The sequence below is a fragment of the Etheostoma spectabile genome, chromosome 22, assembly GCF_008692095.1.
Source record: "Etheostoma spectabile isolate EspeVRDwgs_2016 chromosome 22, UIUC_Espe_1.0, whole genome shotgun sequence".
Classification (NCBI taxonomy): Eukaryota; Metazoa; Chordata; class Actinopteri; order Perciformes; family Percidae; genus Etheostoma; species Etheostoma spectabile.
The window spans coordinates 18,374,396-18,385,608 of record NC_045754.1 but is presented as its reverse complement, the minus strand read 5'-3'; positions in this window follow the sequence as shown (position 1 = coordinate 18,385,608).

The window sequence follows — 11,213 nt, the reverse complement described above, 5'->3', positions numbered from 1 at the left end:
GTAAGGCTGTTTTCACAAACTCCAGCGTAGTGCTGGGAAATATATTATATCAACATTGATGTATGAAGGTACAGTATATGTATGCATATGTGTGTTGTCTTACATTTTGGATGTCGTAATATAAGGATATAAAGGATGCATTACAGGTAAGTGATTCATCATTTTCTGAACTTACCAGACTTACTAGCTGTTTTATTATTTGCCTTTACCCACTAGGTCATTGTCACCACATTATTGGGGATAATTTAACATTTAAACATTTTGTGAAAACACTCAATGGTCAACCTTACAATAACAACATAGACGTACATATTTGTTCAAAAATGTTGTTATTTTAGCCATATCACCCAGCTATACTCCAATGCTCAAACATACAGGAAAGTGTCAGTCTTGTCAGTTTTCATCTTTCCTTCATCATGGATATTCACACCTGCCAGCTCTCTTTATTGAGCTTCACTGCTTCTGTTTTGTGAAGAAGAGATAAGAGACGGGAGTGATGGGGGAAAATTATAAGGGAAAGAGACAGAAGGGGTAAGAGTGTGTAAAGAAATACAATGGGTAACAGAACAAAGAAAGAAGAAGGATGAAATACAGGCAGATAAAGGGAGATAGATGGACAGAGTGGAGATAACAGCTAACCAGGCAGACAGAGAGAAGGCAGATTGATTGTGTCTTATCAGCCCCTACACCCGACAGGTGACTGACAGCAAGATGTACATGGTTTCAGCCCACACACACACACACACACACACACACACACACCACACACACACACACCACACACACACACACACACACACACACACAATGAAGCTTTCTCTGTCTTAATTATTTTCTCTAATTTGTATGCAACAATCTCTTGATTCAGGAAAGAAGAGAAAAAGATCTGTGTGTGTGTGTGTGTGTGTGTGTGTGTGTGTGTGTGTGTGTGTGTGTGTGTGTGTGTGTGTGTGTGTGTGTGTGTTTCCAACCTCTCAGAGTGCTGGGGTCTCTCTGCAGGCAAAAAATAACTCATGTGTTCGTGACTGTGGAAGCAAATCTGTCCCTGCTCTGGATGTTCTTGTATTTTTGTGTGTGTGTGTGTGTGTGTGTGTGTGTGTGTGTGTGTGTGTGTGTGTGGTAAGAGACAGAGATTGAGAGATAGAGATAAATAGAGGGGGGGGGGGGCTCACCTTTTAACAGTCATGATCAGTTTCAGGGGTGAGGTGTGGGTCTGTCTTACAGTAGTTTTGATTCATAGTAGTAATATTTATAATACTATACTACAATATTTCAGTAGACACATCTAACATTTTTCTTTATTAAAATGGAAAACTAAAACATTTTGTAACTTAGCCAACTAAACAAATACTATTCTGTGCTCTCTCTCAGTGTGGCTGACAGACTGATCTAAATTATGGCCATAAATGTGTGCTGAGCAGTAACGTTAACGGGTCTCCTGTACACTTTTGAGACATTGAAAGGCATCACCTTGTGCTCTGGGAAACTGTTTTACATATTCATTCATTTCATTCATTCAATATTTATTTAAATGACTTCAATTCTCATTTAGTTTTACGAGCCGACTGCATCACAAACGCTGCTACTTTCTTCTGAGTTTTAAACAGACTGCATGAAATAGGTTTTAAAGCTCTTCTCTTCATCGAGCCCTCTATGTTTACAGGCTTTGGGGATGAGCAATGTGCTATAGGTGCCAAAAGAAATCTATGTTTGGTACTGCCAATTAGTTTTGTTTTGTCATGGTTCATGTGTGCAATAAACATTACACTTTGGGAGAAAAAAATTATGGCAGAGAATCGTGATATCAAGTCTAAACTAACTAACTAACTAAATAAATAAATAATCGGGTTCATATTTGTTCCAGAATCGTGCACGCCTACGGTCACCTCAACGTGTCTGTCCAAACGTGCTCAACTGGGTCTTTACCAGCCTTTAGTAACCAGGCAGCTGTCTTAAGCTCTCCCACAACAGACGATTGCCTAGCTTTTAATGAAGATTTGACGCTTTATGAGAGTTATGTTTTTCTTTAAAGAGAGGCTTCATTCAGTTGGTACAACGATTTTAAAAAGGTTAACAATGATCTCACACGCACACGCACACACACACACACACACACACGCGCACACACACACACACACACGCGCACACACACACACACACACACACACACACACCACACACACACACACACACACACACACACACACACCTTTGGCTGACCTGGCCGAATTCAGTCAGCAGCGTTGCTTTCCCACGATTCCAAATTGGAGCAGACCGTCCTGGAATGAGATACCGTGGAATATTCGCTGACTGGACACACTATCGGAATATTTTGCCTCATGTCCAGACAGTCGTATTAGTCTACTGGGCCCTTTATTTTCATCTATCACACAAATACACATACCTAAATGGAGGTCTGTTTTTTTGGATTTCTACAGGGAGAACCGAGGATCACATTTACTATACATGCAGGCGTTTTTAATCCACCCAGCCTGATTGATTACATGTTAAACATGGTAATCCATTCATAGCGCTGTATAGTGAAAGACCTGATCGATTTGCCATGCCTCCCGCCTTAATCCTGCGAAGACTTGGTTTATGGCTCAAGCTTGCTGTCCTGTTGCGATGTCTTTAATTGAGTGGGACGGCTCAGCGTTATGGCATCATGACACCTTCGGGGAATGCAGGTGGTTAAGCTTACAATCCTCTACGTATTGTGGGGCTGCAGTAGTGTTGGGTATCGTTCCCACTAAGCTATCAGTGGCTGAGCAGCAGTGTGTGTACACTGATGTTACGCGATACATCCTCAGGGAATTAATTCATTTCCTCCTAAAGTTTGCGTTGTTGGCATCTGGCCTCGTCTGAGATTTCTCAGCTGTCTTTTTCTTCTCTTCTCTCTCCACTGTTGCTCTATGTGCCAGAGCTCCACACTACATTATGGACTGATTATAGCTCCACTGGCCTCATTACTGTCAATGAAGGGCTCAAACAGGGTAATAGCTGCCTATTACTGGGCTATTAGAGAAGATGATTTGTCCCCTATTAGCCCTCTCTGCTTGGTATCTAAGATATTTATTTGGGGGGCAAAAGAAATATATACTTCCATATTGTTACGTTCTCTAATGTTACTCTGGCCTCTTTTTGGAAGAGAGCGGTTTTGTTTTTGTGTTTCAGGTCTGCCACCCCTGAGTGCCTGATCATCCACAGGTGTTTTCCATCTGGTTATCAGAGAGGCTGCATATAAGCTCCCGGGGCCAAGGTCCCACCCCTCCCTCTTGCCACTAAACTTCCTGTCATGCTGGTTGAAGTTATTGAACTACTCTCTGCTGGTGCATATAATTTAGGAAATGAATTGAATTGAATTGAATTGAATTATTATCTGAAGCTGGTAAGGGCTCTCTGCCATTTCTTTTGACCCCCTTTTTCTCCTGTTTCGTTATCCAAAACCCTGTGTTTTGGTTTGACTTTATAGCTAGATTGCCATTTTCTTTCCAGGTTTTTGTTGTTTTGCCCTTGGAGACCTTGACGTTTTTCAGTTTCTACTTTTAGTTGGGTTACGGTTTATTACCCTTTTTGTTTAAATATATAGTAATAAAGGATAATTGTTACGGTACTTTGATGCGTTAATCTTTCCTTTTTGTGAGTTTGAGTTTGATTTGTGTTACTTCCTAGCTTCCCCTAGGCATAAAACTTAAGGGTCGTAACAAACATCCACCGTGCCAACAGACAGAGACAGACAGATGTTCAAATAGTTTCAAAGCGGTGTTCGCTTCACCCCATTAGCCTGGTGTCAATCACAGATGCCAGCTTCTAAGTCCCAGAGCATACATCACTTTTAAGCCTTCAATTTGCAGCTGATTAATAAACAGCCCTGCTGCTAGCCCACCATGCTGTCTGTACTGGTGTCAAATATAAACTGTATGGATCATACAGTTCAATCCAATTAAATGAAAGGAAGTATAGACCGAGTCACTTTGAACCTTTTCACAATTGATGCTGAATGTAGCATGTTTTTTTTCTTTTCTTAACTGTGATGTCCACACAGAACATCACAATCTCATTAATAAATTTGTTTTTCTATCTAGCGTTCTTCCAGCTAACTCACTCACGTCTCTTCATGTCTTCCCAACGGAGATGCGAAGCAGAGAAGAAGACAGGATTTTTTTTCTATTAATCCAGACTATTGTAAACATGCCCTATCTTGTGTAGACATTTAGTTGTTTTAATTGAGCATTCTTTGTTTTAGAGTGTTTTGCTGCTGATTTTGACCCTGTTTAGGATTTATTTGATTAGGACAATGCACATTAATCAACATTTCTGTAAATGCACCAGTGTTAGCCAGTTGGCTGATTTTCAACTGTAGTCCTAGTTACCTAGGATGCATGTCTTTTATAGTGGGAAGAAACCCACCATAAAGGCAGAAGCAGCCGGTATTGATCATTAATCGGCACAACGTGCCAATCCACATTCAAAAACATCTTTAGCATCAGAGAAATCCCTGGATCCATGTTACCTTACATAAACATGATCCCAATGAGGTCCATGCAGTGAAATATACGCTTTATAAAATTGGAGAATTCTTGCTGAAAAGAATAGATACATTTTCAAAAAATCTGAAGGTTTGTGAAAGAAAGCTAAATTAGAGCTCTCGCGTATAGATTCACACTGGCAGGCTCTCCCTTGCCTTTGAGGCTGAAGCTTACAGGTGTGTTTAGAGTTGAGTATGTAATTTAAACACTCAGCTCCGATTCAGCAGTTATTTTCTCCACGATACTGGCACACAGCAAAGTAGTTCACTCCCTAAGTGATGTGTTTTCCATGTGTCTTTTTTCTTTCTTTCTGAGCCCTAGTAGCTGGCGACGCCAGCGTGTTGTTTTGAACCTCAATTTACAATAAATGGCAACCCTTGCGTTTTTTCAGGTGTTTGAGTGTGTATGTGATGAGCCATGACAAACTTGGCTATAAGAGTAAAAAAGAATTTCTCTAGAAGCCCCTCTTTCTCCCTCAACTTTTCTCTTCATACCTTATCATTTCTGAGACGCATTAAAGAGTGAAATGTCCTCAACAACTGAGGGCTTCACTCAAATGTAGCTCAGCATAAATTCTTTCAGTAAGACCTATAAATTAATGCACTCCTAAATCAATTCAGCTGTTAGCCTAATAAATGTATATTTTATTTAGTCTCTCCTGACTGAAGTGTAGCTCAGTGTGAATCCTTTCAGGAAGACCTCACTCAATAATCAACTAATCAATGCTCTACCTAACTCAAATCAGCTTTTGGAGGCATTCACCTTCCTGCTAAACCAATCAGAATCATTAAACAATGGCAAGGGCCAATCACAGAGTCACAACCCTGCTTCATATAATCTGTTTCTCCCTGTGCTATTTGGTTGTCATTGCAGGCAAAGAATGCAACCACCCCCCCCCCCTCTACTCCCAGTCATCTGCTCCAGCTGACCAGTCCTCCTTCGACGCCACCACCAGTGTCTAGATTAGATCGAGGGGGGTCTGATGATTCTCTACTCCTTTACAGAATAAATATACCAAAGATTCGTATAGCGATGGAGTCTAATCGCCAAAGACTTTGTACAATTTACTTGAGCTGTACAAAAAATCTTATTTTTGCATATCTGCAAACATGTCACTCCTGACTGAATTTGCTGGTCCTAAGATGGAGGACAAAGGAATAAGGGAAGGAGGATTTCATAAACTAAAAACCTCACTTGCCTTTTCTTTGCAATGCATTCCTACTGTAGAACTAGTAGTGAAAAAAGATGCTCCTGCAAATATTTTGTCTGTTGTCTGAGAGAGACACCTGCCATGGCTCACCTGTCCACTTTACAGAGTAGGGAGACAGAAGCAACACACACCACACACACACACACACACACACACACACACACACACACACACACACACACCACACACACACACACACCACACACACACACACACTGTACTTCCGTTGTGACATCTCAGGCTGCAGCAATACCTTTTAAAAAAAGCAGCCATCACACGATCCCATAGTAGTATGGGCTTTCCTGTAAATCAACTCTTAACCACCACAACGGCACACGCCACTCCTCCCAAGGAGAAATGAACTTTCCTGACAATCCTCACTCTTTTTCTGTATATCTTTTTTACTTTAATGTTGTTATCAGCTGAGAGCCATTTGTCTGTATTTGCACAGAGATGCTTTTTTTTGTGCAGGGATTTAGTGTCTTGATAGTACTCTGTGGTCAATGGGATTATAATCTAAACTCCTGGCTACTCTTTTGTTGTTACGATCTCTAGACAGCACGCACTAGGAGTTAAAATAACCCAGATACAATACACAATTACAGTTGTGTTTGATAAAAAAGGGATTTTGCTCTTTTCATCTGTCACTGACCATATTTTGAACAAAGGATGCATCACACCACTGCTCCCCGGCATTGTCTGATCTATTAGCTGACATATCAAGTGTTCCACAAACTCCAAAGAGATGTCTGCCTGGCTCTACCAAATGTCTCCCTTGACCCATACCTTTCCTATTCGCTGCATCATTCCCGGCAAGTTGTGTCTTTCCTCTTGGGTCTACAGTGGCATTTATTATTCTAGTGCACAGCTGACGCAGACTGGAACAGATGATGTGAGTCTGTGGGTGTTTCTCAATGTCAAGGATCCTTCCTTGGTAGGACTCGTCCTTCCAAGGAAGGATCCTTCAGGAGCAGGTCAGAGTCCTCCTTAGCATTTGGAGAACATGTACAATGGAACAGGCTATCAAGTGCACGTCATTGCGGGCTGGCGTCACTTAATTTTTTTGCTGCATTTCAAAACACTGGATGAAATGGTTGTGGAAGTGTTAACTGTGCTGTTAAATTATGCTGTTGGGATGTAGAAAATGATCAGCAGCCATTTCTTAATGTCACGGAAGAATCCTCCAAAGCCATGAGGAGGACGCTACGTCATCAACGTCCGTCGAAGGACCGTTCCAATTTCGAGCATCCTCCGAATTCCTCCGAGGACGGAGTCCTTCATTCAGAAAATTTCCCATTGACGGAGAAGGATGCATATGTGTATCCTTCGCGGTCCCAAATCACCCACAATCCTATGCGCGAGCCTTTGAGGGCTCGTTTAAAAAAAAAACAGCTGATATAAGCGGGAGTTCGAGCGGCATCGCTGACGGTGAAGTTATAATTTAAATGTAAGTATCTTTAGTGTGTGCCGTACATTTGTTATCACCGTTAATGTTTTACATTAATGTCAAGCTTAACGCTTTAAAGCTTGTACAAATTGCTATAATAATTAGGTAGATACACCCCGAACTGACGAACTAACCTGTCAGTTAACATTCGGCTGTTAGCTAGCTAGGTTGCCGTCTTTGTAAAGTTTAATGTGGCAAGTTCATCTCTCTATATGCCGTTATCGTAAATGCGTAACGTTAGCAATAGCAGAGATTTAGAAAGTTGGTGTTTATCACTGGTTGTATCTGTAGACGGGAATTATCACTGCACCATGTTAACTTCACTAGCCCCGTTCAACGAAGGCTGACATGTATGAGCACTCCCGTGTAATAACGGTATGTTATAGCATTCATAACGTAAACATCTTTATGTTGTGTTAACTGTCTTTTAACAGGGACTAACGGAGGCGGTCACCAAGGACGGCAAAGCCACGACCAGCAGGGAGACAGAGGCCAAAGAGAGATGTTGAATACATTATTTGCTATATTAAAGATTGTCTTTCTAACAATAAATGCTTTAAATTAACTGGTTTGTCCGTGTCATTAAGTTCTTGGGCTTGTGTATATAATATTAAGTTTTTCAAGGTCTATTTTCCCATCAAATTGTGACCTGGACAGAGGAAACTTAAATTATTTACTATAAGTCAACAATTATATTCAGATGCTATCTGTATACATGTTTAAAAAAAGAAAAGTAGCTGTTAAAATTAGCTTGCAGTTTACTGCATACATGTAAGATTAGCTTATTTTACAGGTCAAGAAATGAAAAATATGATCAGCAACTACAAGGTTAACCAGCTAATGAGCTACCACAGGCAGGTATGACATGCAGTAAACTGTAAGTGAGAAAGATTAAATAATACTGTTGACACGTGTCAAACATGAAAAGTCAATAAAATTGATAAAAATCCGCCAACACAGTAAAGGTAGGTGTGTGTAATGGTCAAGGGTTGTTACGTTCATGATGAAGAAAACTACACAGTGGACTTTACCTGTATAATATACTTGTGATGCAACTGTAACAGGACAGGTTGACTAACCTAAAACCTTCTCCTTGTCTGCAGTCTGCAAGCAACACCATCATCGGCAGCTGTCTGATCGCCCTTCATGTTGAATATACTTGTGTGTACAGTATATAGTAATGTTTGAACATGTACACCTTACGAGTTGTTACAACAGCATCAGAACAATTCCACGTCAAAATTTAACGGAAATAACAGTAACAATAATAGTTTATTATATAAACACGCCCAAGAACTTAATGACACGGACAAACCAGTTAATTTAAAGCATTTATTGTTAGAAAGACAATCTTTAATATAGCAAATAATGTATTCAACATCTTTCTTTGGCCTCTGTCTCCCTGCTGGTCGTGGCTTTGCCGTCCTTGGTGACCGCCTCCGTTAGTCCCTGTTAAAAGACAGTTAACACAACATAAAGATGTTTACGTTATGAATGCTATAACATACCGTTACACGGGAGTGCTCATACATGTTAGCCTTCGTTAAACGTTGTTGTTAACATGGTGCAGTGTTACCTCCGTCTACAGATACAACCAGTGATAAACACACAAACTTTCTAAATCTCTGCTAACGTTACGCATATACGGTAACGGCATATAAAGAGAGATGAATATGCCACCGTGCATTAAACTTTACAAAGACAGCAACCTAGCTAGCTAACAGCAGAATATTATATAATAGGTTCAGTTAGCTAACGTTAGCTCGGGGTGTATCTACCTAATTATTATAGGAATTTGTACAAGCATTAAAGCGTTAAGCTTTACATTAATGTAAAACATTAACGGTGATAACAAATGTACGGCACACACTAAAGATTTAAATTATAACTTCACCGTCAGCCATGCCGCTCGAACTCCCGCTGAGGTCCGCTATTATTATTTTTAACGAGCCGGCAAAGGCCCGCGCATAGGATTGTGGGTGATTTGGGACCGCGAAGGATACACATATATGCATCCTTCTCTGTCTATGGGAAATTTTTATGAATGAAGGACTGAGTCCTTGGAGGAATTCGGAGGATTCTTGACATTGGAACGGTCCTTCGGCGGGCGTTGATGACGTTGATGACGTGGCATCCTCCAAATTCTGGCTTTTGAGGATCCTTCCTTGACATTGGGAAACACCCCCTGTCTCAAGCTCATTAGCTTGTACAGGATGTTGACTGGAAACACAGAACCAGGACAGAGCAGATGGGTGGGAGCGATGGAAAAAGGAAAAATGATTTAACTAAGAAGACACCAGTTCCAAAAGCCCTTATGGAGACAGGTGCAATAACGTGTGTGAGGTCATGCAAAAATATAGAAAATAAAATGTTGTGGCATGTTATAACTGCATTTAATTAAATTGTCATGTAAGGACATGCTTGTGCATCACAAGCTAAGGCTGCATGAGCAGAATTAGGTCCAATCCCAAATTACTGTCACATCATAGATTCAGCCTGTTGGCCCTTGAAGTGCACGGGATGCAGTAAATTGAAAATGAAGCATGAAGCACAAACTGTTAAAAGCAGTCAGAATCCTTTGGTTGTACAGCACACGTTTCCATATAGGGTTAGTCTGTGACCACTTTTATACAAGCGCATTCTACACGCATGCTAAATGTACAGCAAGTCATGGGAACTGAATTATACAAAGTGGTGCCTGAAAATGCATCGAGTTACCACACATAATTAAATCAAGTAGTTGGCCCAGAAGACTGTCACAAAGCTCAGACGACTCCTTCCATTTCTTACAGTTAAGGCATGTCACAGGGAAATACATTACAACTCAGTGATTCAAATGGATGCACATTTAGGAGGATGACAAACGGAGGATTAGGAGGAGCAGGCAGCACTGAACAAGGGACTGTTCAGCCTGGATTGAAATGCTGAGAATGTGTCTGTGTCAGTGATGGTCTGTATAATTGAGCCAACCTATTTTTGGGTTGTTATGGAAAAACTCATTTCACATACGTGAAGGTTCAGGAGACTTTGATGAATTACACAGAAGCATTTAATGGACTCTCAATTAAGGAGAACATTTAGGCACGCAGTACAGTTTAAGCAGGATGTGTTATTGTATTGTGCTGTACCAACTCTCTAACGTTCCTGTCTTCCTGAAGGAGTATTTGAACTCATGCTGGAGGCATACGTATGCTCACCTACATTCCATAGACAGATTATGTGATGTGTTTACTTCCACCATGACTCTGGTCCTCATCCGGTTCATCAGTTTTGGCGGCAAAAAAGATTTTAAAAAAACCCCGCAATAGGAGATAGGGATGTAACAATACAATCTGTCAGATCAATGTCTGACCAATCTGAATCGATCACCAATCGTTTTGATTCATTGAATCAAATTGAAATCGTACCATGATATCAGGAAAAATCGTATCGTTGTCCAAAGAATCGATAAATTGTATTGTGTCATTTACACAACTAATCGGGGCATCTCTAATTTAAAGGTTATATTTAACACTACAGAGCCTGAAAATAGAGAAGGGATATTTAATGAACAGTAAGCAGGCTCCTGTCACTTTAGGTCAGAGTTATTACCTTAACATAAAATAGTAAGTAATCAGATGTCCCGAATGTAGCTCAGCGGAAATTCATTCAGGAAGACCTAACTTTTAATTGATGCACTCCTAAATCAATTCAGCTGTTATCCTAATAAATGTATATTTGACCATGCATATATAACTGTCGCATATCTGCAACTAGTCTCTCCTGACTGAAATGTAGCTCATTGTGAATCCTTTCAGGAAGACCTTACTCTTAATCAATGCTCTACCTAACTCAAATCAGCTGTTGGAGGTGTTCACCTTCCTGCTTAACCAATCAGAATCGTACACAAATTTCAAGGGCCAATCATAGAGTCACAACCCCTACTTCGGTCTGGTCTTCCGGGTCCTTCGTCGCCCCCACCGGTGTCTAGATTCCATCGGGGGGGTCTGATGGTTTTCTACTCCTATATAAATATATGAAATCATCG